General features: G+C 39.7%; 1 protein-coding gene across 2 annotated transcripts in view; it reads left to right on the top strand.

Annotated features, from left to right (window-relative positions):
* The first annotated feature begins 403 nt into the window (after positions 1-403).
* Positions 404-22,731, top strand: part of pax2a (paired box 2a) — a 131,872-nt gene continuing 109,544 nt past the window's right edge. For both annotated transcript variants that reach the window (XM_086259409.1, XM_086259408.1), the window contains exon 1: positions 404-748. The gene's annotated coding sequence lies outside the window, so the exon portion shown is untranslated. The remainder of the gene's footprint in view (positions 749-22,731) is intronic.

Below are 22,731 nucleotides of genomic sequence, written 5' to 3'. Positions count from 1 at the left end.
TAATTTTAGATATGTAATGTTGAATAAAAGCTTTGATATATCTATGTTGGCTACATATTGTGAGATTATAATATTATTTTATGCCATGGTAGACCCCTAATTAAAGATTGTGAATTATTATGTAGTTTTAGTTTGCATTATTCTCCTGAATTAGAAGAAGGTGATAATTATTGCATTTGTTAAACTGATTTGCATTACATTAGACTGCTGATTTATTGTGAATGAATGATATTGTTTTATGATGCATTATACTGCTGAGTTATAAGAAATACTGTTCGCAGAAAGTCATCGCCTTGTTTGTCTGATTAGAAGAGAACAGAACATACTGGAGTTTTCTGCCCCATCTCAGTAGGAGCAGATAAACAGGGAGCCAAGGTCGTAGCTTAGGCGCCGTGTGAGAGAAAGCATGTGAATGTTTAGGCTTGTATGATAAGGTGGGGGCCACTAAAGGCTATAAGAGTTTGATCAATGCTCCACCATTTTGAGATCTGATGCTGTCTGCCTACGGTGTCCATCTCCCACGCGTGTGATCATTAAAATCATCGTTTGACTCAACCCGGCCGGACCAGTGTTGTTATTTTGGTTTTTCCTCTTGTATCCATCCCCAATATTTGAATCCGTAACAGTTTGGGGGCTCGTCCTGTGGTATTGGGGTGGAAGTTGGAGGTTTGGACGGTCCGAGGTTGTTGAACGGACAGGCACAAGCCAGTGGTCTGACGGGAGTGGGCATAAGCCGGCTTATACAAAGGTAAGGCACTACCTGTTGAATCTATTTCCAAAGTGTGCCAAATTGGACATGATAAAATTAAAGTCTACTCACTGAAATTACTGGTGAAGGCCTGTTTTGATTTTGATGAAAAAATCTCATGAGAACTGAAGCTGAAGTAATGATAATGAAACGTTGAAAGTGACAGTAATGAAATTTTCTACACTGTGATAAACCCTTGCATGCAATACGTTTGTTCCTGTTCCTGTATTTTCCTGGTATAAGTGCAGTAGAAAAACTGGGTACAAAAGTGCTGTATAGGAACCAGTCCATTCAATAATTCAGTAATTCATCTGGCAAAATAAAATCAGTTTACACTATTAACACTGTATAGGAAACCCTTCTAGGTGTGCAATCAAGGGGAGATTCGAGAACTGAAATCGGGACCAGTTTAACAACAAAAAGGTGGGAAGCAGCAACCTATGCAAATCAGTGACAGAGAAATGAACAACTGAAATACCACCTCTCACCCCCTTACCCACCCCAGTTGCTTATCATGTGGTTTATGGTGTTGTGATGTGGATATGTGTGTGCTCTCTTTGTTTTCTGTTCTCATGCTGACCTCCCATAAGGAGCCCAGCAGAAATAAAAGCAATTAATTATTTGATTAATTAATTGATCGATAAATACACTCACATCTATTAATTTTTAAACTAAACAACAATACACAATAAAATAACAACCACAAGCTACAAAACTTGATGGCACAAGGATGGACAGCAATGGGAAAGGCATGGTTAGCAACAATACTGAGCTATAATACTCAGGCCTAGAACGTATCCCCTACACCAGTATCACCAGTCTTGTGCTGTCCAGTTTTGGTGAGCACATATTGCTTGTAGCCTCAGATTCTTGTTTTTAGCTGACAGGAGCATTACCCCGTATGATCTTCCACTGCTATAGCACATCTGCTTCAAAGTTTGATCTTTTGTGTATTCAGAGAAGTGATTATTTAACTACTGTTGCCTCTCTATAAGCTTAAAGTGGATGAGCATGTCTGGCAAAACAACCACACATTCAAAGTCCAGTAAAATCTCCTTTCTTCGTCCTTTGTACCAGGTTAGATCATTACATGCATGTTAGCTGGCTGAAGCAATTATAAGTATGCATGAGGATTCTGGCAGTGAATTGTTGTGTTCTGTACAGGGGCTGGTTGAAGTGGGTCAGAAATCATAGGATAGAGTCATATGTTTCAGACTGGTTGAGAAAATAGTGCTTCAGTTGACTGGGTTTAAAGTGTTTCACCTACCAGTTAGCGAAGAGCTGTTTACTGTCATCAAGGGATAGTACCACAAACAACAGGCTGGTGAGCTACTTATGCTTGTGCTGTGGTGGCTCCCTCTGTGAGTTCCGGAGAAGACAATAGTTATAAGATACAAAAAGCTAAAGTGAAACTAAGTGTTAAAGTAAAGTTAAAAGATGCCGCTGCATTTTTTTGAAGACTGCACACATACACATTTGCGTAGGTTGCACACTCCCTCATTTCAGAGTGTTTCACTCTGCATAGCCAAATACCTTTGCAAATGACACAGTCACAGACAGAGACGGGGTGGTGTTTTCTTTCACTTGAAAACAGGTGTGTCTGTATGAGTCATGGTCCCAGAAAATAAAAGTGTCTATAACGTCAGTTAATGTCTATCTTAAACATCTACTTTCATGAATTCTGCATGAAAAACAATTAACAAAAGACTATCAATGGGAATAAAAAACACTTTTCACTGACCTATAACAGGATGGTAAACGTATTAGAAAGTCAACTAGGCAGCCAGAGTCTGGAATGTCTGCTGGTGACTACCCTAAGGAACTAAAGAAAAAAAAAAAAAAAAAGAAAGTGACAGTACTGAGTATTTAAAGCAGTTGGACTGCTGATTGAAGTTAAAGCAGTTGGACTGCTGAGTGAATTTAGTTTGATAGGGAATTGGTCATTTTGTGGGTTAGAGTCCCCATTGGTCAGACAGGTTGGACCTGCGTCAGTCATACACTTGTTTTGGGGTGTTGACTGTTGTTTCAAAGTATTATAAATTATTATAGAATGGCGGTTGGACCGCTAAGAAGCGCAGTGCTCAGAGGTAATGCTTGCCAAGGCCGCGGACGCCTAGGCCCTGTCCTCTTTGAGGGATAGTCAGTTGGTCACTGTGGAGCTTGGGGTACTCCAGAATAACTAGTGGTTGGACCACTTTACCGTTTGGAACGGTATCTGCGCTTTTTTGGGCAGCAAAGGTTGGACCTTGGGTGTTGGACACTTTTAAATTAAGTTAGGGACTTTAGAGATGAGGCCAGAAACTGTTGGACAGATACTGGTTAATTGATCACAAAAAAGTTGGACTTTCTTCGATTGGACCCGTTAACTTAAATTTGTCAAAATTGTGTAGGCGCTAAATCTGTCAGGCCTGAGAGTAATTGTAAATATAAGACGTCTTTGTCCCCACCCGGAAAAGAAGCTTAAAGGACATCTTCTCCTCCAGTTATCGGTTACCATCACGGGAAATTTTCAGGCAAGTTTTTGGCTGAATTGTTATTGGCACCATGTGTCCCTGAATCTCACAAGCAAGCTCTAACTCCTGGCTGTAGACATGGAATGCTGTTATTTAAGGTGGGAAATCAAAATTTGGGAAACAAAATAAAAACACACACACACAACCAAAGAAACATATAAGAAAGGCACGTGTTAGAGGAATGCCTTGTTTGAGAAAAAAGTTAAAATAACCCACCTACCAACACACACACACACGCAATGAAGAAACAGCTTACATTCATGAACACGTGAAGATTTTCCAGCAAGGTTAAAGCAGCGAAACTTAACATACACCTGTTGTTGAATGATAAAGTTTATCCACTACTAACAAATAAACTCTCTGGGTTGCAGGACAACAACTTAACTTAAAAAAAAAAAAAAGACACTGGTCTGACCAACCAGTGATGACACGACAGATTTAGTGGTTAAAAGATTCAAATTGTGACATGTTTTCTGCTGATTGATTAATACAAGTGATTACTGAATGAAAGAAAATTCCTTTTTGGGTTTTTAAACATGAGCTTATGAATTTTAACATGTACCTGTGTTGTCCTGTCAACTTGGTGGGTTATGAGTTGATTATATAGTGAGAAAAAACAAAAAAAAGGGGAGAGAAGGCTGACACAGGGCCTGGCCCCGTTGTTTCTCCCCTCTCTGAATAACACAGCCAACACAACATCATTTTCCTGTTCGTCTGTTTTTGTTTTGTTTTTGTTTTTTCTCTTTATGCTTGATTACAGGCTGCTTTGTCGGCCCGGAAAGCCGAGGCTGACCTGGACTCCTGCTCTCCCCTACCATCTTTGATGTGACCCTGACCAAATGCTACAGCAGCTGGACCCACAACAACAACCTGAAAATGTCAACACTGCTGCAGGAAAACGATCTCATGCAGCGGAGACAGAGAGCGTTAAACCCAAGGCCTGTTTCACTACACGGGGGAGATTTCCAGATAGCTTCAGCTGACAGAGCTGTGACGAGACGCCCATTAAGCCCAGATGAAAAGTGAGGCCGAGCAAAAGAATGCTGACCTTAGCAACTCTGCATTAAAACTGTACAGGACAGTGACAGATCAACACGGATGATCGGGCGGCAAAAAGGGCGTGCCAGAGACAGGAGGAGTAACTGAGGTCAGGAGGCACCTCAGAATGGACAAAAGCACAAGAAGAAAATAAGCTGCAGGCACAGGTGTCGGGGCTCGGCCAGGAGCTGACCTCTGAGAAGAGCTGAACAGCAGAGCTGCAGAAGGCCGTGGAAGCAAAGCAAGGGAAACATCAATGGACTTCAATCTGACTTGTACGGAAAAGACTCTGAGGTTTCTGCCCTCAGTAAGAGCTCAAGGCATCAGAGCAGAAACTGAGCATGGCTCAGGAGGAGCTGGCTGATAATCAAACCCATCAGTCAGGCTTGGAGTCCCAGACACAGGACTTGATATCAGGCCGGAGCTTGCTGGAGCAGGAGGTCGCCAAACCTGACGAAAAAGCTCCAACAGCAGGAGCAAACCCTGAAGGAGCTACAGAAGCAAAAGGGTCAAGTTAAGGAGGAGTGGAATAAGGAGAAGATGCAGGATACTGGAGAAAAGCACTGCCTCAATTGGGGCCAGAACCAGTATGGACAGAACTTTGAGCAGCAGCACCAATGGATGCAAACAGACTGAAATGGAGGAGGGCAGGACCCCAGGGCACGCTTCAGGCCATGGTTTACCCAGAACGCCAGAACAGGAAAGTGATGAACACAAACACACAAACACACACATCTACATACACTGACTCAGAATGAAGAGAAACACACATATGAACACATATGCACTCGTTGATTGAGTGAGAAATGACACACACACGTGCACAAATCGAAATGCTGATTCAATTCACTGAGAAGTGATCCACACACACACACACACACACACGCACATGCTTGTGCAATGAAGAGTGATACACACACACGCTGATGCAATGAAGAATGCTTTACTAACAAATGCTTATGCTGACACGCAAAATGCTGCACACAAACATCCAAATACAGAATCTGTTGCAACAACACGAAGCCATTGCTTGTTTATTGGTTAAATACATTTCATATCACCCAGAGGGCATTTGTGTAGATTTAGGGGACAAGGTCTAAGGCAGTTTGGTTATGAAAACAATGTGTGTGCGTGATGTCTGTTTATGGCTTAAGGCCTCCACTGAATTGTTTACTGTGCTTCACACAGCCTGATAAGGAGCAGTGGTACAGAGGGAAAATGATGAATTAACGGCGTGAGCCTTATTTCGGAGCGCCACATTTTTGTGATTGAGATTTAATTGAAGGAGGAACACACTGAAAAAAAAAAAAAAAGGGGGCCAGCCCTTGGATTTACGTAAGCATCTCGCGTGTATTTAACACAACTGCCTCAGGCTTTAAAGATCTGTACGAAATCCAACAACTCAATTTGTTCTCATTGAGATGACACGATATAATCTAATAAGAGTGGTTAGTTGCTGAACTCACAGAATTCACAACACCACATAAGATTTCAAACTACAGGAAAATCAGTGGAGTTATAAGAGGCAGACAACGACACACACACCCCATGCATGCTATTGCTATTTATTGTGGATTAACCTGTCAAGGGCAAGAACAAAAGAATTCTGCCTCAAATACAGGAAATCATAGCTTTCCTGTATTTCCTACATTGTTGGCATACATGCATAAAAGTTATTGAATAGTGTTGAAATAAACTGACAGAATTGTGAAGGATTAAAATATTCCAAGAGCTCAACTTACTCCATCTGAACATGTTTCAATCGTGTTTTATGAACACAACATGCACAGGTTTACTGAATATGAAAAGGTTGTGTTGATTTAACTCAGGTGTTTAAGTTTCTGCCAAAGCAAAACATCTGTGTGCAACCAGTGTCCACTATTGAATCAAGTAAATCCAACATGTTTTTTTTAGTGCAAAAAGGAGTTACGGTACCTGTATTCCTACACAATATTGTCCCGGGAGGGAGAAAAACCTTCTGGTGAAGTTTTGGTTGATTTTTGGGTTTTGCTTAACACTAGGTTGATTTTATCAGTGAGGTTTGGATTGTTTTCTTTCTCTAAGAGAGAGAAAGATGGTTTTATGCTTGGACATGCAATGGGCCCCAGTATTTGTTATTATATGAGTATTTTATTGGTTACGTTTGTTTTTGCTTTTGTTACAGTGCACTGAAATAAGAACATCTGAGAGGTGTGATCCACCGGTGGTGATATTTTGGTATTTTGTGAGTTCCTGATTTAACAAATCAGCTCTTTAATCCAGGCCTGAGAGATAGAACTTTAAAGCGCTATAAAATATTCTTACTGGAAACAGTCGCAAAGTATTTTTCTCCATGATTATAATGGGCTTGGAAGAGATTCACTTATATGGGACATTGATCACATGAGAAGTCCTGAGCCTAAAAGGATTGCAGCGAGTCAATCCAGTCCAAAAAACGAGGAACTGTTTTCCTTTAAAATGATGACGTCATCTTGCTGGTGATGGAGGCTCAACTAGGTTGCGCGTGAGACTCCATTATCAGCAACTTCTGGTATGAATGTGTGTGGATGTATGCATGTAACTGGACTGTGATGGACTGACGACTAAAAGTTTTAACTGACTTGATACTGAGACAAAAAAAACGGTACTGACTTTAGGATTAGTAAATGTCCACAAACAATTCACCCAGCCTGTAAAAGAAGGGTGGATGTTTTGTCTTGCTTTGTTTTGTTTTTGCAAGAACAGAAGGATGACAGGGACTGAAGGGGGAGGCTGTAGCTTCACAGGAGTGTGAACTGCAGACTTAACCCTTTGGTTGCTAATTTTGAGTTACTGATGTTTGCATTAAGAAAAGTGTGTTTTAGTAGCTTTGTTTCGATTAATGTATCACAGTATATTGTTGGGAATGTTAAATGCTAAAGGGAAGAAGAGGGTTGATTTCACTCATGACTGAACATGTTATTATTAACCATAACAGGCCACTGTAAAGAGTCAATTAACTTTTATAGAGGGAAAAAAAAGGCCAAAAAACTCTATTAAAATCTATGGATAACAGGGAAATGGTAGGCTTGTCACATTCAAAATGGAGATATGTAATAATAAACACTGGTCCCCGTCTTTTGGGTGCTTTCATTGAAATAGTCAATAATTCAGAAAAGTAGAGATATATAACCGACAGGGGCATGTGATAGGAGGTGGTGCTGCACAAGAACAAGAGCAAAACAAAGAAAAATTATTGTGTTTATCTTTGATAAATTCAAATTAAAATGTACCATTACACTCAGAGGATCAATATGAAATTCAATATATGCTAATTTTGTATGTAAGTACATGACTGATAACTGTTCTGTCCTGAGCTTTTGTTTTTACAGCACCCACTTGACCACACCAACAGTTTCTCGCCACCAAAAGGGGGCACTTGCAAAGAATAGGGAGGAATATCATCAAAACTGGGAAAAGTAAGCCCCGAAGGGGGTGATAACACAATAAATTTCACGTATGGTCAAATTCTTAAAATTTTGAATAATATTAAAAAGTTTAAATTCTTAAAATTTGACCCCAAATATGAAAAATTCTACAAACATTTAGAGACAGAGTGGAGTTCTAGATAAACATAATGTCGCAAACCAAATAAGGATGGAGCATTGTACGGAGCCCCGCAGGGGACATGGGAGAAAAAAAATTAAGACGGACTTTTGCGAGATCTCGCAAAACTAACTCGGGATCTCGCAAAAGAGACTGAATCTACACATGTTCGCTCTTTTTCTTCAAATCGCTTAGAAACGCGCTATTTAACATCATTAAAGTCCTGGTTAAGGTTAGGTTTAGGGCTGGAATACAGGGCTGGAACGTCTATTACCGCGGGAGCGTGATTGCACTGGATTCCAGCCATAACCTGCCGCGTACCATAAGAACGCCGAAGGTCTCCTTTCACGTTCCTCAGGAACGCCGCGGGACGAGACAAAACGTCGACATGTTACGCCTCGGGAGTGAGAACGCTCTGGAGTGAGAAGAAATGAACCAGGCCACACTGGATTACAGGGTGTAGGTGAGCTCTTTATTCTAAAGAGCTCAACAGGGGGAGTGTGAGATTATAATATTATTTTATGCCATGGTAGACCCCTAATTAAAGATTGTGAATTATTATGTAGTTTTAGTTTGCATTATTCTCCTGAATTAGAAGAAGGTGATAACTATTGCATTTGTTAAACTGATTTGCATTACATTAGACTGCTGATTTATTGTGAATGAATGATATTGTTTTATGATGCATTATACTGCTGAGTTATAAGAAATACTGTTCGCAGAAAGTCATCGCCTTGTTTGTCTGATTAGAAGAGAACAGAACATACTGGAGTTTTCTGCCCCATCTCAGCAGGAGCAGATAAACAGGGAGCCAAGGTCGTAGCTTGTGAGAGAAAGAATGTGAATGTTTAGGCTTGTATGATAAGGTGGGGGCCACTAGAGGCTATAAGAGTTTGATCAATGCTCCACCATTTTGAGATCTGATGCTGTCTGCGTACAGTGTCCATCTCCCATGCGTGTGATCATTAAAATCATCGTTTGACTCAACCCGGCCGGACCAGTGTGGTTATTTTGGTTTTTCCTCTTGTATCCATCCCCAAAATTTGAATCCATAACAATATTATAAAATTCTGCTGTTTTGCTTTAGTCCTGCAGAGGGCAGTAGACCCCAAAGGATCAACGTGCGTCTCCTGTATGGGACTCTGTGTGTGTGTGTGTCGGTGTCATACGACTGTACAATATGTGTGTGAGCAGTGTGGAAATGCATATATGTATGCGTTATTATGCATGTGGGCATATTTGCATTTGCATGTCTGTGGGGCCTCTTTCTGGTGACTGCTCATCCGTACAGCTGTAATTGTTGTGACGCATTATCTTCCTCATTAGACGGAAGTTTTCCTGCTGCTTCGAAACAAGCAGAAGAAGGCTCCTGCTTATGCCTGCTTCTCTTTCTCAATCCATTGTTGGGCTTTCTGTTCCCTTCACCTTATCCCTGGAGCTCAGTGGCATGGAAGTGTGAAACATGTCCACATCAAAGAGGGTGCAGGCCAGCACTAATCCGCAAATAATGACGGGCAGGCAGGGTTGAGTTTAACACACATGTCCCCTTATAATCTGGGACGGTATAGAGCAGTCCCTCATGAGGTTGTCGTTGTACAGCACTTCTACTTCTGATAAAGATGAGTTAGAACCGTCACGGGAGTCACAGAAGGGAAACGGATTTCAAGACACCTTTAAAAAGTCGGGTCTTATGTTTTGTTATTTTGTTGAGGCTGCTGAGTGTGAAGGCTCACACACACACACACACACACACACACACACACACACACACACACACACACACACACACACACACACACACACACACACACACACACACACACCTCTACCTTTTAACTGTCAGGTGGACAGGCCCTCAGGGGGAATTCTTCCAGACTCACCTGTATTGTTTCTTCTGCTCTTCCTGTGTGAGGAGTCTGTGTTGTTTGAATACAATGGGGTCAGGGAAATCACAGCACCTGTCAGACAGGCACTCCATCATTGTGACAGGGAGGACTGGCAACAAATGGCACAAATGCTCACAACCAAATAACCCCATTTTCTTCCATTAGAGAGCAAAAATGTATATAGAACCTTGATTAGCAGAGTACGCTTGATTCATATTTTGCACTTGTCCCATTCTCTTCATTACAGGTTTTCATTTTTGCAGCTTAACAAACCACCTTGTCTTTATCCTGTCTTTGTGTTGTACAGAGACAAACCTGTAACAGCACATAATTGGATAATAAGTTGTCAGCGCCATATTTACGATTTTAAATCCCCAGTACAGGTTTTTCGGGGTTTTGGTAACAGCTGGTAATGTTTCTAATTAAGCCAAAAACAAATAAATTAAGAAATAAGTCCAGCCACTTGGGGGCAGGGGAAACAAGTTGCAAACAAAACATTGACAAATCATCATCTTTTCAACTGATATAACAAATTCTTTTCAAAGATTTGGTAATTTACACAAGGAGAAGTGACAGAGCAATGCTGACGGTCATGTGGCTGTCATTTGCCACATCTTGAAGTACAATGTTTACTCTTTTAGCCTTTCTTTTGGTCTCTTTATGACCTCCCAAGGGGAAATCTCTGGCTCTTTAATTGCTGAAAGCACCACAGTGTTCACCAGCTTTGTTGTTAAGCATGCTTCCCTGCAATATGATACTTAGCAAATAAAGTAGACTATGTTGTATTTATTAACTTATCGAGGCTGAATAAGATGCAAAGGCACGGAGTTACTGGCAGAACAGCTAACAAACTAGGCATAGTTTAAAACTATCATAAAGCTCAGCAAAGCAGATCCAGGTGATAAATTTGTCATTTTTAGTTATTACAACTATTCTGCAAGACAAGATGACATCATGACATCAAATCACAAGTTTGAAGAAATTTAAAATTAAATATATGATATTTTTCTATCCCATCAGTCATTTTAAGTCCTCTTTAAGTCTCAAGTCTCCCATTTGTCCAAACCCCAAGTGCCATCATTGTTTAGTACTACTCAGCACACCCTGAGTGATGGGTCTTCCCCATCAAGGCTAGCCCAAAGCAAATCCATTCTGGAGATTATCACTGTTACCTTATCCTGTATCATCTCCTTTGCACCCCTCTGTCAATCAGCCTGCCAGTCCAACCTTCTTGAGTTGCATACGTTATGATTAGCAATTTCTGCCATTATGTATCCTTCCTACATAATTCATACTCTTGGTTCTTTCCAACTGTGGGATGGAGAGAACATGAGAGGGGAATCCCACCCTTCTTTAACAATCCTAGAGGCCTTGTCTCAAGTGAAAAAAATAATGTTGCATTTTTAATTATCCAACTACTAGATGATTTATAATTGATGAGGGTATGATTGGGGGCTTGCAGGTTTGCCCCTCCACTGTCAAGGAAATGAAATGGTGCGGGTCAGCTGCGTATGACAATTCACCATCACTGGCTAAAACAGGGCCAGCATTTTCCCTTCCCTCAATTGAGTCTGCTCATTCAGTCGTGTTGTTTTACCCTATTCACTGTTGAATGTTAGTGTCAACCTGACCTTTCTGGGGCTGGTTTAAGAGAAATGTCCTACCTGTGTAACCACACTTAGTACTTCTAATGAGTTATTGGCTTTGGTTGATTCAAATGTTCTATCTATCTATCTATCTATCTATCTATCTATCTATCTATCTATCTATCTATCTATCTATCTATCTATCTATCTATCTATCTATCTATCTATCTATCTATCTATCTATCTATCTATCTATCTATCTATCTATCTATCTATCTATCTATCTATCTATCTATCTATCTATCTATCTATCTATCTATCTATCTATCTATCTTCATGTGCAGCTTATACACCCAACTATATTATTTGACTAAAGAACTGCCAAGAAAACAGGTCAAAGGAACCTAACATTGTTCTTGTCTTTGAGGGGGATGTTTAGAAATGGGCAAGTAATTCTTAATCGCTGTGTTTTCATCTCCAAGCAGGACAGTAATGACCAATTCTGAGTGACTGACCATGGGAATGAGCACAGCTTAAATCCCCTTCATCCTAGTCACTCTGTGTGCTTTAGTTTGATTCCCAAACTCTACACACACACACACAGAGACACACACACACAGGGTTACAGAGTTGAATCTGCTTTATGGCGTAGCCACCCTTTGATTCACCGCTCAATGAAACTTGTGACTGTTTTAATTAAGGGGAAAGTACACTGACAGTGTAGCACACGGAAATCCGCCACCATGCACATAAAGGGCGCTAATGCTTTTCTTCCTGTCAACGCAAGGCTGGCCCCCTTTTGTCGCACTGACCATTCACTTCTCATTGATTTTCTTGCCCTCTTTCTTCTGTTCTTAAGTATGGCATTGCATGAGGTCTGTTGCTAATGACGGGAAAAACATATTCAGGGCCCAGCCAGGTGAAAGACTTTCATGTGACCAGTCGGGACTGACATTTAGTGAAAACACACATTTCCTGCTTTGTTTTGTGTTCTGTTTGGGACAGTACTGCCACAGGGGATTCTTTATGGCAGCTGAAATGAACAACACAGGAAATGTGTCATGCTCTTCTGTTGTTTTGTGTGCCTAAGGGCAAGAAGAGGTTTCCCCTATTATTCTGCAGGATAAAATTAGAAAGTATCCTCACTCTCTATTTGTCTAATTCTGCATGTGAGGTATTAAAAAAATACAACTCTCTAATCAGAATAATGTTTGGGGTATAGTGAGGAGTTATACTTTTTGGTCATCAACCAGCATCCCAAACAGCTGACAGCATCCGTGGGTTCTCATGTTAGTCACACAGGTACAGTTCTCTGTCGTCCTCGTTGTGGTATTTTGACAGATGTTTGACAGAGGTTTGTGTATGCTGATGTGTGACAAGTCCTCTCTTCCTCTGGGGATCAATGTCTGTCCTGTTCTCTCAGTGATCTGATGTTTATCTGCTGGTGATCAATCACACTGCTGACAGCATGAGGGTTAGTGTTACCATCCCTGCTGCCTCAGAGTGGGCATTTAGATTCAATACACAGGACAGGCAACAACTAATAAGAATCAGTCTACATGTGTTAATCAAATATATGCCAGTATGTGTTTGAAAGCTGCACAGTGTATGCACGAGTGTGGTAAATGACATACAAACTTAACACTACCTGGCATCTATCAACAAAAATCTGCTTTATTATATGAATTTTAACCTATGAATTAATCTACTTTGAATAAATGCTTACAATCAAGCTGAGATTTTAAATAATCTTCAATAACATGTTTATTGCAGTGTTTTGACAGTAAAAGGAATCCTGCAAAAACTCTTTAAAAAGATTTATTAATTGCCTTGCGGACTCCACCATGCCAGCCCAAAATAAAGCCTCTACAGTGGAAATGGCCTCTCCACACTTAAAATAAATGATTGATGATGACTGCCTACTCAAAGCCAATGGGCCAAATTTTTGTTCTAAATGCAGGTGTCAGTAATCCTCCTCTGCCTCTCCAAATGAAGGTTTTAGCCCGAGGAAATGCTTGACCAGATTCTTCCCTTGCTGCATAGAAATGGTGTAATCTCTCAATTTTTGACACAGCAAATAAACACTGCACAGAAAGAAAGCCTTGCAACTTTATCTCTTACTTCCCTCTACATTGTCTTCTTGACAAGTTTCATGGGAACCTCTCTGAGGAGAGAAAAGAGGAGACATATTTCTTAGGTAACAAGCCCAAAGGGGCTATGCCCAGGGATTGAAGGTTAAGTGCATGTACTAATACTCACAAAAAGCAACTTAAAACCAGAATATAATGACCCTGCATATACTTCCTCTTGACCTTCCATTTGGTCACCATCCCCGGCGTTAAATAGCACAACTACCGTGTTATCATCTTACATAATTTGGAAAGGCAAAATGAAAGGCCCATTGATCACCTATGTCCATTATGTCACTCATAATACTGTAACTACAGCACCTAATTGGAGGTTAATGTCTTTTAAGCTCTCTCATAAATTATTCCTTCAGAAATCCAAAGTCACACTAGTAGGCCAACCTTCATTTTACTTGGACAAACTACCTTTTCTTCAGGAAATAATCACGCCATGGCTCCAGGCTTTCAGCTGTAAACCTTTTCTGTGGTCCTGTCGGCACACTGTGCATGAGAACACATGTGAGATCCCAAACAGCACAGACATTGTCTAAACACTAGCATATTGGACCCAGGTTTAGGAGACTCATATGCTAATACTCAGAGGGCTGCTGTTGCTAACATACAAGAAAAGTGTGTGCAGTACTGGTTTCACCAATCCATTCTCTCCAAAAAGATAGTTCCACTTTGTTGCAGATCTCATCCAGACCCACAAAACACAGAAAGCAAAACCCTTGTGGTTGCCTTAGTATCTGAAATCCAGTTGGGTGTTCTGTGACATTCAGGCATTCAACACTGTCATCTTTTCATAGTTAAAATTAGAACTACATGAGCTCCTTTCAGTCCTGCCAAGAACAATTTCTGATGAGCAGCCATTGATTCAGTCTATGATCGCAGACTCTTCTATTATGTGTTTGGTTTGATATGCACAGTTGTGACGATGCACCATTTGAGTCTGATCTCCAGGGCCTCTCAGTTGTTACGAAAATCAGTGTGTGCATACACAGGATGAGAAATATAATAATTTTGTTGTTGTACATCAGAGACTACTTTGTCCACTAAGGGAAATTGCAACAATTACAGCACTTCCTATGTCAGACATCTCCTTTTACTGGATTATGTTAGAAATGCTTTGCCCCTAGCCCTGACATGGTTTGGTAGAGAGACAGCAAACTAAAGCCGAGGTTCAGCAGCATCAACGTGATTAGACCTGCCATGCTCACACCCAACACCTCACTCACCCGAGCGAAAAGATCTGAAGTTTACTCAAAGTGAAATTTAATCAGCGTAGCAACATAAAAACAATTTTGGTTCTGCGCTTCCCTGGTTGTTAATCGAAGTCCTTAAATTCTCTTTTTGCCTTCCACCCCTAAGGGGCAGCAGAGACCTGTGTTAACTCAAGGTAGCTCATCTTTGAGCAAAGACTGTCAAGTAGGGCCCTCTGTTTTTTTTTTCATGATCATGAATACAACAAAAAGGAACAAAGGACCAAAGTTCAATCGGTTCAACTATTAAAGTCAAAGTATTTATTCATTAGTCATCATAGTGAGTTTATTTATATGTATTTATCTCTATATTCTGGTCTCCAGCTAAGAACTAAACTGAGGTTTACAGGAAGAACAAGTAAGGTAAGTTTAAATGGAAAACAAATCTTCTTTTTTCTGTCATACACACACAAGCTTCATTCAGAGGGCTCATTGTCCTTTCAGTAAACAGGTTGATATGGTGACACAGCTGCTGGGTGGGCTCTCTTCTGTAGAACTGGAGGGTCCTTGGTTCAAGGCTATCAAATTAAGCATCTTTGTGAAGTATTTTGTTTTATAGACTATATATAGTCTGTATATATATTTACAAAGCTTTGTTGATAAACAGAATGTGGCAGTATTTTGGGTCAGGCTGTGGGATGCGACATAGATTAATAAAGAGGTCTGCAAAGGGAGAGGGTGACGGTGAGGTTAGCTAGAGGGCCAGCGCTAGATGAAAGTGGGAACTCTCTCCCCCAGCTGTCAGCAGTTTTTAATGTGAACTTTGCTATTGATTGGCAAAGTTGTCCAGCCAGGTTCTAATGCCAAACTTTTCTGGTTTGGGGCTTCTGCTTTTTCCAGTGTTGGGTGGATTGTATGGTGAGTGTTAAGAGTGTCAGGTTTGTCGTCGTCAAAATGTTCGGACTTATGGTCCATTCTATCATCACGCTTTAATGTCAGTGGCTGAGCCATGTGTTGGATTTATTTATGGGTGAAAAAACTGTGTTGTTTCATTTTTCCCCCCTAGCTGTGGAGTGGGAGTATATACTGTAATTTAAAACTTCTAGACTTCAAAGTAGCTCCAAAGAGCAAGAGTGTTCACTTAACCTATTTTACTCCACTGCATGTGTGTGAAATCGGCATCTATATTTATCTCAGATACAAGTGAGGTTCCATGTAGAATACAGTAATCTTTAGCCTTTACAAAGCACTGTAATTGAATCAAGCCACGATCTTTCATCCCTGTAGTTATTTTAAGACATGAATGACACAACAAAAATTGAAATGCGCTCCCTCTCTCCCCCTTTCCATTTCAACAAAAGGTCAGAAATTCAATCACCACTGCTGCTATTGCTATAATAATATATGTATGGGAAACAGCTACAGTTACTGACCGCCAAATTCTTTGGCTGCCTGTGGTCATTTTGCCTTGCCTAAGAACAGAGGCGTTTCTTACTGAGGTTATTCATTAATCCCAGCAGGCTGAGAGTACGAGCACACGACACCAACAGATTCTTTCATTCTTAATTCAGTAACTGTGTTTATCCTTGTTAGCAGAGTTTGTGCATTTGAAGAAATCTCTTATTGTTGAGACATTTATTTTGAATGCTTTTTACTTTTAGCTTCTTAGTTATTATAATCTTTAAAACATATGACATTGATAGATAGTAGCACGTGACATTATTAAATGTACTTGTTTCAAGTGTTTTAAGGCAGCATTTAGACAACATCTAATCAAACACTCTGAATATAATGTTAATATAAATGCATGATACACACCTTTTGTTTCTCCACTAGTGTGTGTGTGTACAGTATACTGAGAAAGATGGAACAATGGCAATCCTCCCTTTGTAATAGTCAATGATATATTAATATAGCACATAGTGCACATTATATAAACGGTAAGCCAGAAGACACATAGATGATCAGAAATCTCATTGTGAGCATCTTAAACACTGACAGCTATTTTCATTACATTATTCAGCATCATATTTATTTATGTTGCTAACACTATTAGTGAGATTGTTTCATGTTATAGAATGCAACATGAGTCAGAGGCAGTAAATGTGGAGATTATTCAGGAAGATATGAAATAAAAATGTAAAGAAGTGGCAACAGCATGACACAGAGTATGCATGAGCTGCAAAGGAAATGTGGACTGGGAGAATGAGGTGAAGGAGGTAAATGGAGGAAGTGGAATACAGTTGAAATAAGCAGCCTCATTAATGCACCGTCACAGCTTTCATTAACTCCCAGGAACAAGGTGCACAAATATAAACCAGAAAGAAAGAGATGTAAAAGAAAAAAAAATTACAACAAACCAACTAAATCACAATCAACAGATTAGGAAAAACTTAACTATTGAGATGATGTGTTTCACTTTACGTGTGGCAGTGTATTAGCTTGTTTGTCAAAGAGAACCACAGAGCAGCTTGCGATAAAAAAAAAAAACACTGAGCATTTCTCTATGTAGAGTCTTCTTCCCTTATAGGACACAATAGATACTGTCTATTCTATACTGTCAGATACTGAATTTAAATAAAACAGTGCACACTTTTGTAAATGTCATAAAATGTGAAAAAAATAAAATCAATTGAAATTAGAAGGGGGAAAAAGCAAAACAAAGCTTTGTGCAAGTATTTTATATGATGTTCTTCTTTCTTTGCTTTTGTAATATAATTTTTTTTAAAGTCGTCTTTTGCAAATAGACTGTTGCAAAGGAAAGACAAATGCTTCCTGTTGTGATATTTTTTGCCATTGTGCCTGCTGTTTCTTGCATCAGGCATTTTTAAACCCTTGCATCTATTACCTTTCACCGGGTAAATACCTAATGCTGGAAACATTTGTCAATGTATGCAGCTGGCTGAACAGAATAGATTATTAGGAAGTGAGGGGAAAAACACACTGCTTCTCCAAACAGCACAATGCTTACCATACAAAGTGTGTTTCTTTGCCTCAGACATAAAGAAGCTGTGGCGATACCAGCATTGTCCATTTGCTGGCATAAATCGTAACTCATATTCACTAACAAGAATATTAAACATTTAATTATCTAAATACATTTGGACCTACTGTGTATTAGTCAAGACAAATGAATTATTTACAGTTTTTAAAGAGCAGGTTGAAAACACGGTAATTACATGGGAGACCATAAACATTCAATAAACATCTTAATTGTAACCATTGGACCAGAGGTTGTTTTGTGTCTGTTTGTAAAAGGTGGAAATGCTTGATTGTAGCGTAAAGAATTTATGTGGTTTGTATTGTCTTGTTTACATTGAGTCTCATTAGAGATTTATAGCTGACTCAGTGTAGCTCATTCATTCAGAATGCGGGGTCAACATAATAGGAAGGAATGAACATATTTACTGTAAGTTACTAATGAAGAGTACACAAATACATGTTACTGAATGGCAAATGGGCTCAGAATCAGAAAAAGAAACCTTGTGGCTCCGTATACCTGTACACTGGCTTTTTCACTGTTTTCCTGGGTTGCCTTAAAAAGTTAAAGGTATAAGTTTCAAAGATGTTTGTTCTTCAGTCACTGGAAAAATAAGTTTAGCAAATGTTATTTAAACTGTACAGTTTGAAAGTTACACAATACTTTTCTTTATATTTAGCACAATTTCAGTTTAATGTTACTAGTGTATGAAACAGAAAGCAAGTAGAGTCATGACCATCTTGCAACGCCATCACATCAGCTGCAACCATACACCTGTATTTACTTCAAAAATAAAAAAGTGTCATTTGTGTGATTTTGTACTGATGCAGTTACTTGTAAAGTCTGTGTAAAGTCTGTAGTCCGCAATGTTTCTATAACCTATGCTGCTATAATCCAAAAATATACACCTGCCAAACCTCCCTCTATGGTGGATGTCTCTCACTTTCTGCCATGATAACAAACATATACACTCACAAAATGAAAACAGTAACGCCAGTGTTGTAGTTCTGTGATCAGCTGGGTCCACTTGAGTCTAAGTGACGTAAAGTTCATCATCAGACGGCGGGCGCAAGGCGCTGAGCAGACATTTGCATGCCTGCCCTTTGTTGTGTGTGTGTGGGACTGTGCAGACTCATCCACAGAGGCTCTATATTACAATGCACCAGCTACACATGAGCCCTTCAGGTGTGCTTCAAAGACGTATAACAGGAATGACTACTTGGCCGTGGTGTCTCTAGCTGTCCGTGTCTGCAACAGAGTTTAATCACTGCTTAACAGCTTCACTATTGTGCCTGGTAAACATGTTTCCTGTTACAGACAACAAGAGCAGCATATGCAGCCCTGTCCCCATGAAAATACATCCCAACATTCTCCGCTAAGGTTCCAGGGTAGCTTACTTATTTTTTCAACACACAAAGACATACTGATTAAAAACAGACAAGCTTCACTTAAGGTGGTTGCTGTGGCAGGAAAGGCAAATGCTACAACACTTTAACTCAGAAGACTAGACTTGGACTTTCCTTTTTTTTTTCCTTTTTTTTTGCCTGTCCTGTTTGGCTCTTTTGCCATCAGAATTGTTGTCTAAAGGCAAAGAAAGATGCCCAACGGGACAGGCAAAAAAAAAAAAAAAAAAAAAAGGACCATCCCAGCCTTGCCGTATTGGTCTATTTGATTCACCTTTCCTTTTATTGTTTATTTATTTTCATTTGCTGAACATGGGACAGACTTGACTGGGGAAAAGAAAAGGGAGAAAGAAAGAAGGAAAGAAAAAGAGCGGGGAAGACTTGGACTTTCCTGAATTTTTCCACATACTTTTTGGTTTTGGCCCTTCGATTCACTGGCCTGCATTGAAGGGCCATTTTGTATTTTGCCTTTTGCCCTTTGACCGTTGGGATAGGCTCCAATCCCTCTCCCAACCTTGACCTGGAAACGTGAAAGAACATTTTTTTTATTTGTTGTTTGGTTAGGTTTAGAAAAAGAGGATTTAGGATTAAATTACACTCTTTCCCAATCTACTGCAAGTTAGAAGCTTGATTAGAAAATTGACATTAACTATTATTAGAAGTGCAGTTTATTTGGATGGGAATGCAATTTTTAGGAGAAACAGCCGGTACATAACATTATTTGACATGTGAAACACTTTAAAGCAGCTGAAATTTTCACAGCGTCTCAGCTACTGGCGATCGTCCTCTATAGCAGCCCAACTAAAAAAAGAGCTTGGCACTAGTAAAGAAAAACTAAAAACATCAATAGTATACTGGCCTCCTGTTGGGTCCTGTGGCCAGTGTTGTGCAAACAGCAGAAAGTTGCAGCGTGTGAAGGGTAATGGGACATCCAACGCCAGGGGACAGCAGGCGGCAGAGTCACACACTGCTGCCGAAAGAAAGATGAAGTAATCTCAGGAAACAAGTAGACACACTCCACTTCGAATTTCGCCCCAAACAAGATTAAAGTGACATTATTCTATGAGAGTGTGGCAAGAGTATTAATCTTACACATAGAGGCCGAGGCTACACAAACACGGGTTGGCTGCAGCGGTATGGGAGCACATTCTTTATTTTGTCAGTATATAGTGAAGTTCAGAAATAGCAGTGAGAGCATCATCATCTTATTTTACGATGCACTGATGAGGCCAAAACCTACTTTAGAGTATTTCAGCACCACCCCTTGTGCGTAACTGTTATAGAATTGAACTGTAGTGGATGTTACTGATGTTACATATTTAATTTACTATTCTTGTTAACACAGGACAGATTTTAGAGAGAGCTGAAAGCTGGGCTGACATAGAAAATAAAAGCTTCAGGCCACAGTGTAAACGGCTTCTAAAGTTAGGATAGATATTGCTAAACAAACAAAGACTAAAAAACATGTTCAGAAAAAACACCAAATTATAATGAGAGTGTAGATAAGTGTGTTTAGTACATTTGCTGTATATACTGGTTTCTGTATAACTACTGCTTGAAAAAGGGGATAAATTGAAAAAGTTATGCAATATTTGCAATTTTTGTTCTTGTTGTTGTTTAAACCATTACGTTGTGTGTGCATTTAAATTGTTTATTGTGAGTTGCCACCTGTATGAATATAGGCCGTGTAAGTACAGAAGCTATGTCAACAAGCAAAGAATCCCCACCCATGCCATTTAGGAATTCAGCACTTTCAAATCTAGTAAATGAGCGTTACATTGGGGTTGTGTTTAGAACCTGTTGCATAAATAAGTCAGTCTCTAAAACCCCACTGAGAAAGACAGAGCTTTAATGAGTGGGGTTTAAGCCCCTCCACCTCTCTGCTCCTCCACCCTCAGCTTGGACTCCTAATGAGCCATCATCATGCAAAACTGCCAGCTTGATACACATTAATTGGATTTTCACTTTTCACCAATTAATTGACCAGCATTGTCATGTTGGCCAACCTCCAAGGGCTTCCAAGAAAATGGGGAAGCTTCCCCTTTTTACTCTCACTGACTCTAATAGCCACTGACTGGAGAGGGGAAACATTTTTCTTTTCTTTTCTTCTTTACTACCGAGATCAGCTAACTCATTATAGGCTTATGACATTTGTTGGAGCCAATCCCTTTGTGGAGAGAAAACAGTTTGTGTGCTGCTCAGTTGAAGCTTTTACAGTTTGTTAACCTGCCTCTGCCAGTGCTAGGGCCCCTGGGGGAAAAGCCTGATGTGCAGTGAGTGACTTATATTCCTTGCGTCCTAGAGGACAGACCACAGGGTGAGGGAGAGCAATCCCACGCCACCGTGTTCAACAAGCACCAAAACAAGGAATGAATACAGCCATGGCATTTCACAATGGTTATTTGATATGTTGACACATCAGTGGTGTTTCGAATTCTGCCAGGGGGATTTTTGTTCACACAAATCCTTGCTGTTCTAAACCATTTGGGGTTGGTGCAGTAGAACTAATATTTTAGTCACCCTGGTGGATATGATCTAAAATAAAATTTAAAAAAAGCAGATACATGTGACCTTTAGTAAACCATCTACCCAAAAGTTGATATTTGGACGGCCAAATCTAGTTACGTTTTGAGTTTGTGTCATGACTTTGGTTGTTTAAATATTAACATGTTCGTGCTGTTTACAGTTGGATCTCATGGTGATAATGAATAATTACACTTAGTTCAGAGAAACATGCATGTGACTAATATAAATGGAAGTTCATCACATATGAGGTTTATTTTAATTATACACTCCTGCTGAGCTCATTTAATGCTTGTGTATCACATTTTGATTTAAAGGATGTGTGAACAAACCCAGATCAGGTTATTGATTCAACCTCAGTGTTTCCATGAAACTGACAATCTGCGGCTGACCATATCTTGACCAAGCTTATTATGCCTCACTGAGTCGCGAGCGGCCTCATGTCAGGATGATGTGAAGAACAGATTTTTTTTTATGTGTATAAAATTGTAATTGCAGTTACAAACATCAGATGTGTTATTAGCTACTAAACTGGCACAAAGCAATACAGTGGACATACTATAAAAGCAATGCAAAACACAGAGTAAAATAAACCAAACTTATTTATTAAATTAAAACACCAGGTATTATTTTGTTGGAAACACAGGATTGGTACTTTTTGCATCAATGACTTTTAGAAAAGAGTGCCTGTTATTGATCCCTCACTTCGTTTTGACAATAATTTAATGTAATAGTTGTCTAAATGGGTGCAGTTGATGTTTCGGCCATTCATTCAACCTTAGTACAAAAACAATAGCCACAACAGTTCTCGGAAGTCAATGAAAAGAAAGTCTGCCAGCTATTCTTTTTAAAGTCATTCTTGTTCCAGTAGCTGAAAATAAACCATTCACCTCAATCAATAGTCTTCCAGTCAGGGAAGGTTGAAGGTTAGAGGTCAAACCTTTATGAATCCTGTGATTGGATAATCAAGGGCAATAGCTTTAATTAATCGATTGAGTGTTCAGGAGGAGGAGTGGTTTATAACATATAATGGGTTAGTTTCCATAACCATGAAGGATTCCATTATTTATGTAAGAGTGTCCATTATGTCACATTGGGGAGACAAAATAGGCGTTTTTTATGCCATTGACATTTAATCAAGCAGAACTTCATTAATCCCCAT

Source organism: Aulonocara sp. 'chitande type north' Nkhata Bay, linkage group LG13, assembly GCF_057382095.1.
Source record: "Aulonocara sp. 'chitande type north' Nkhata Bay isolate Kocher_YH1m ecotype deep benthic linkage group LG13, A_spYH_male_GT1.1, whole genome shotgun sequence".
Taxonomy (NCBI): domain Eukaryota; kingdom Metazoa; phylum Chordata; class Actinopteri; order Cichliformes; family Cichlidae; genus Aulonocara; species Aulonocara sp. 'chitande type north' Nkhata Bay.
This window is presented reverse-complemented; position numbering and strand designations above follow the sequence as displayed.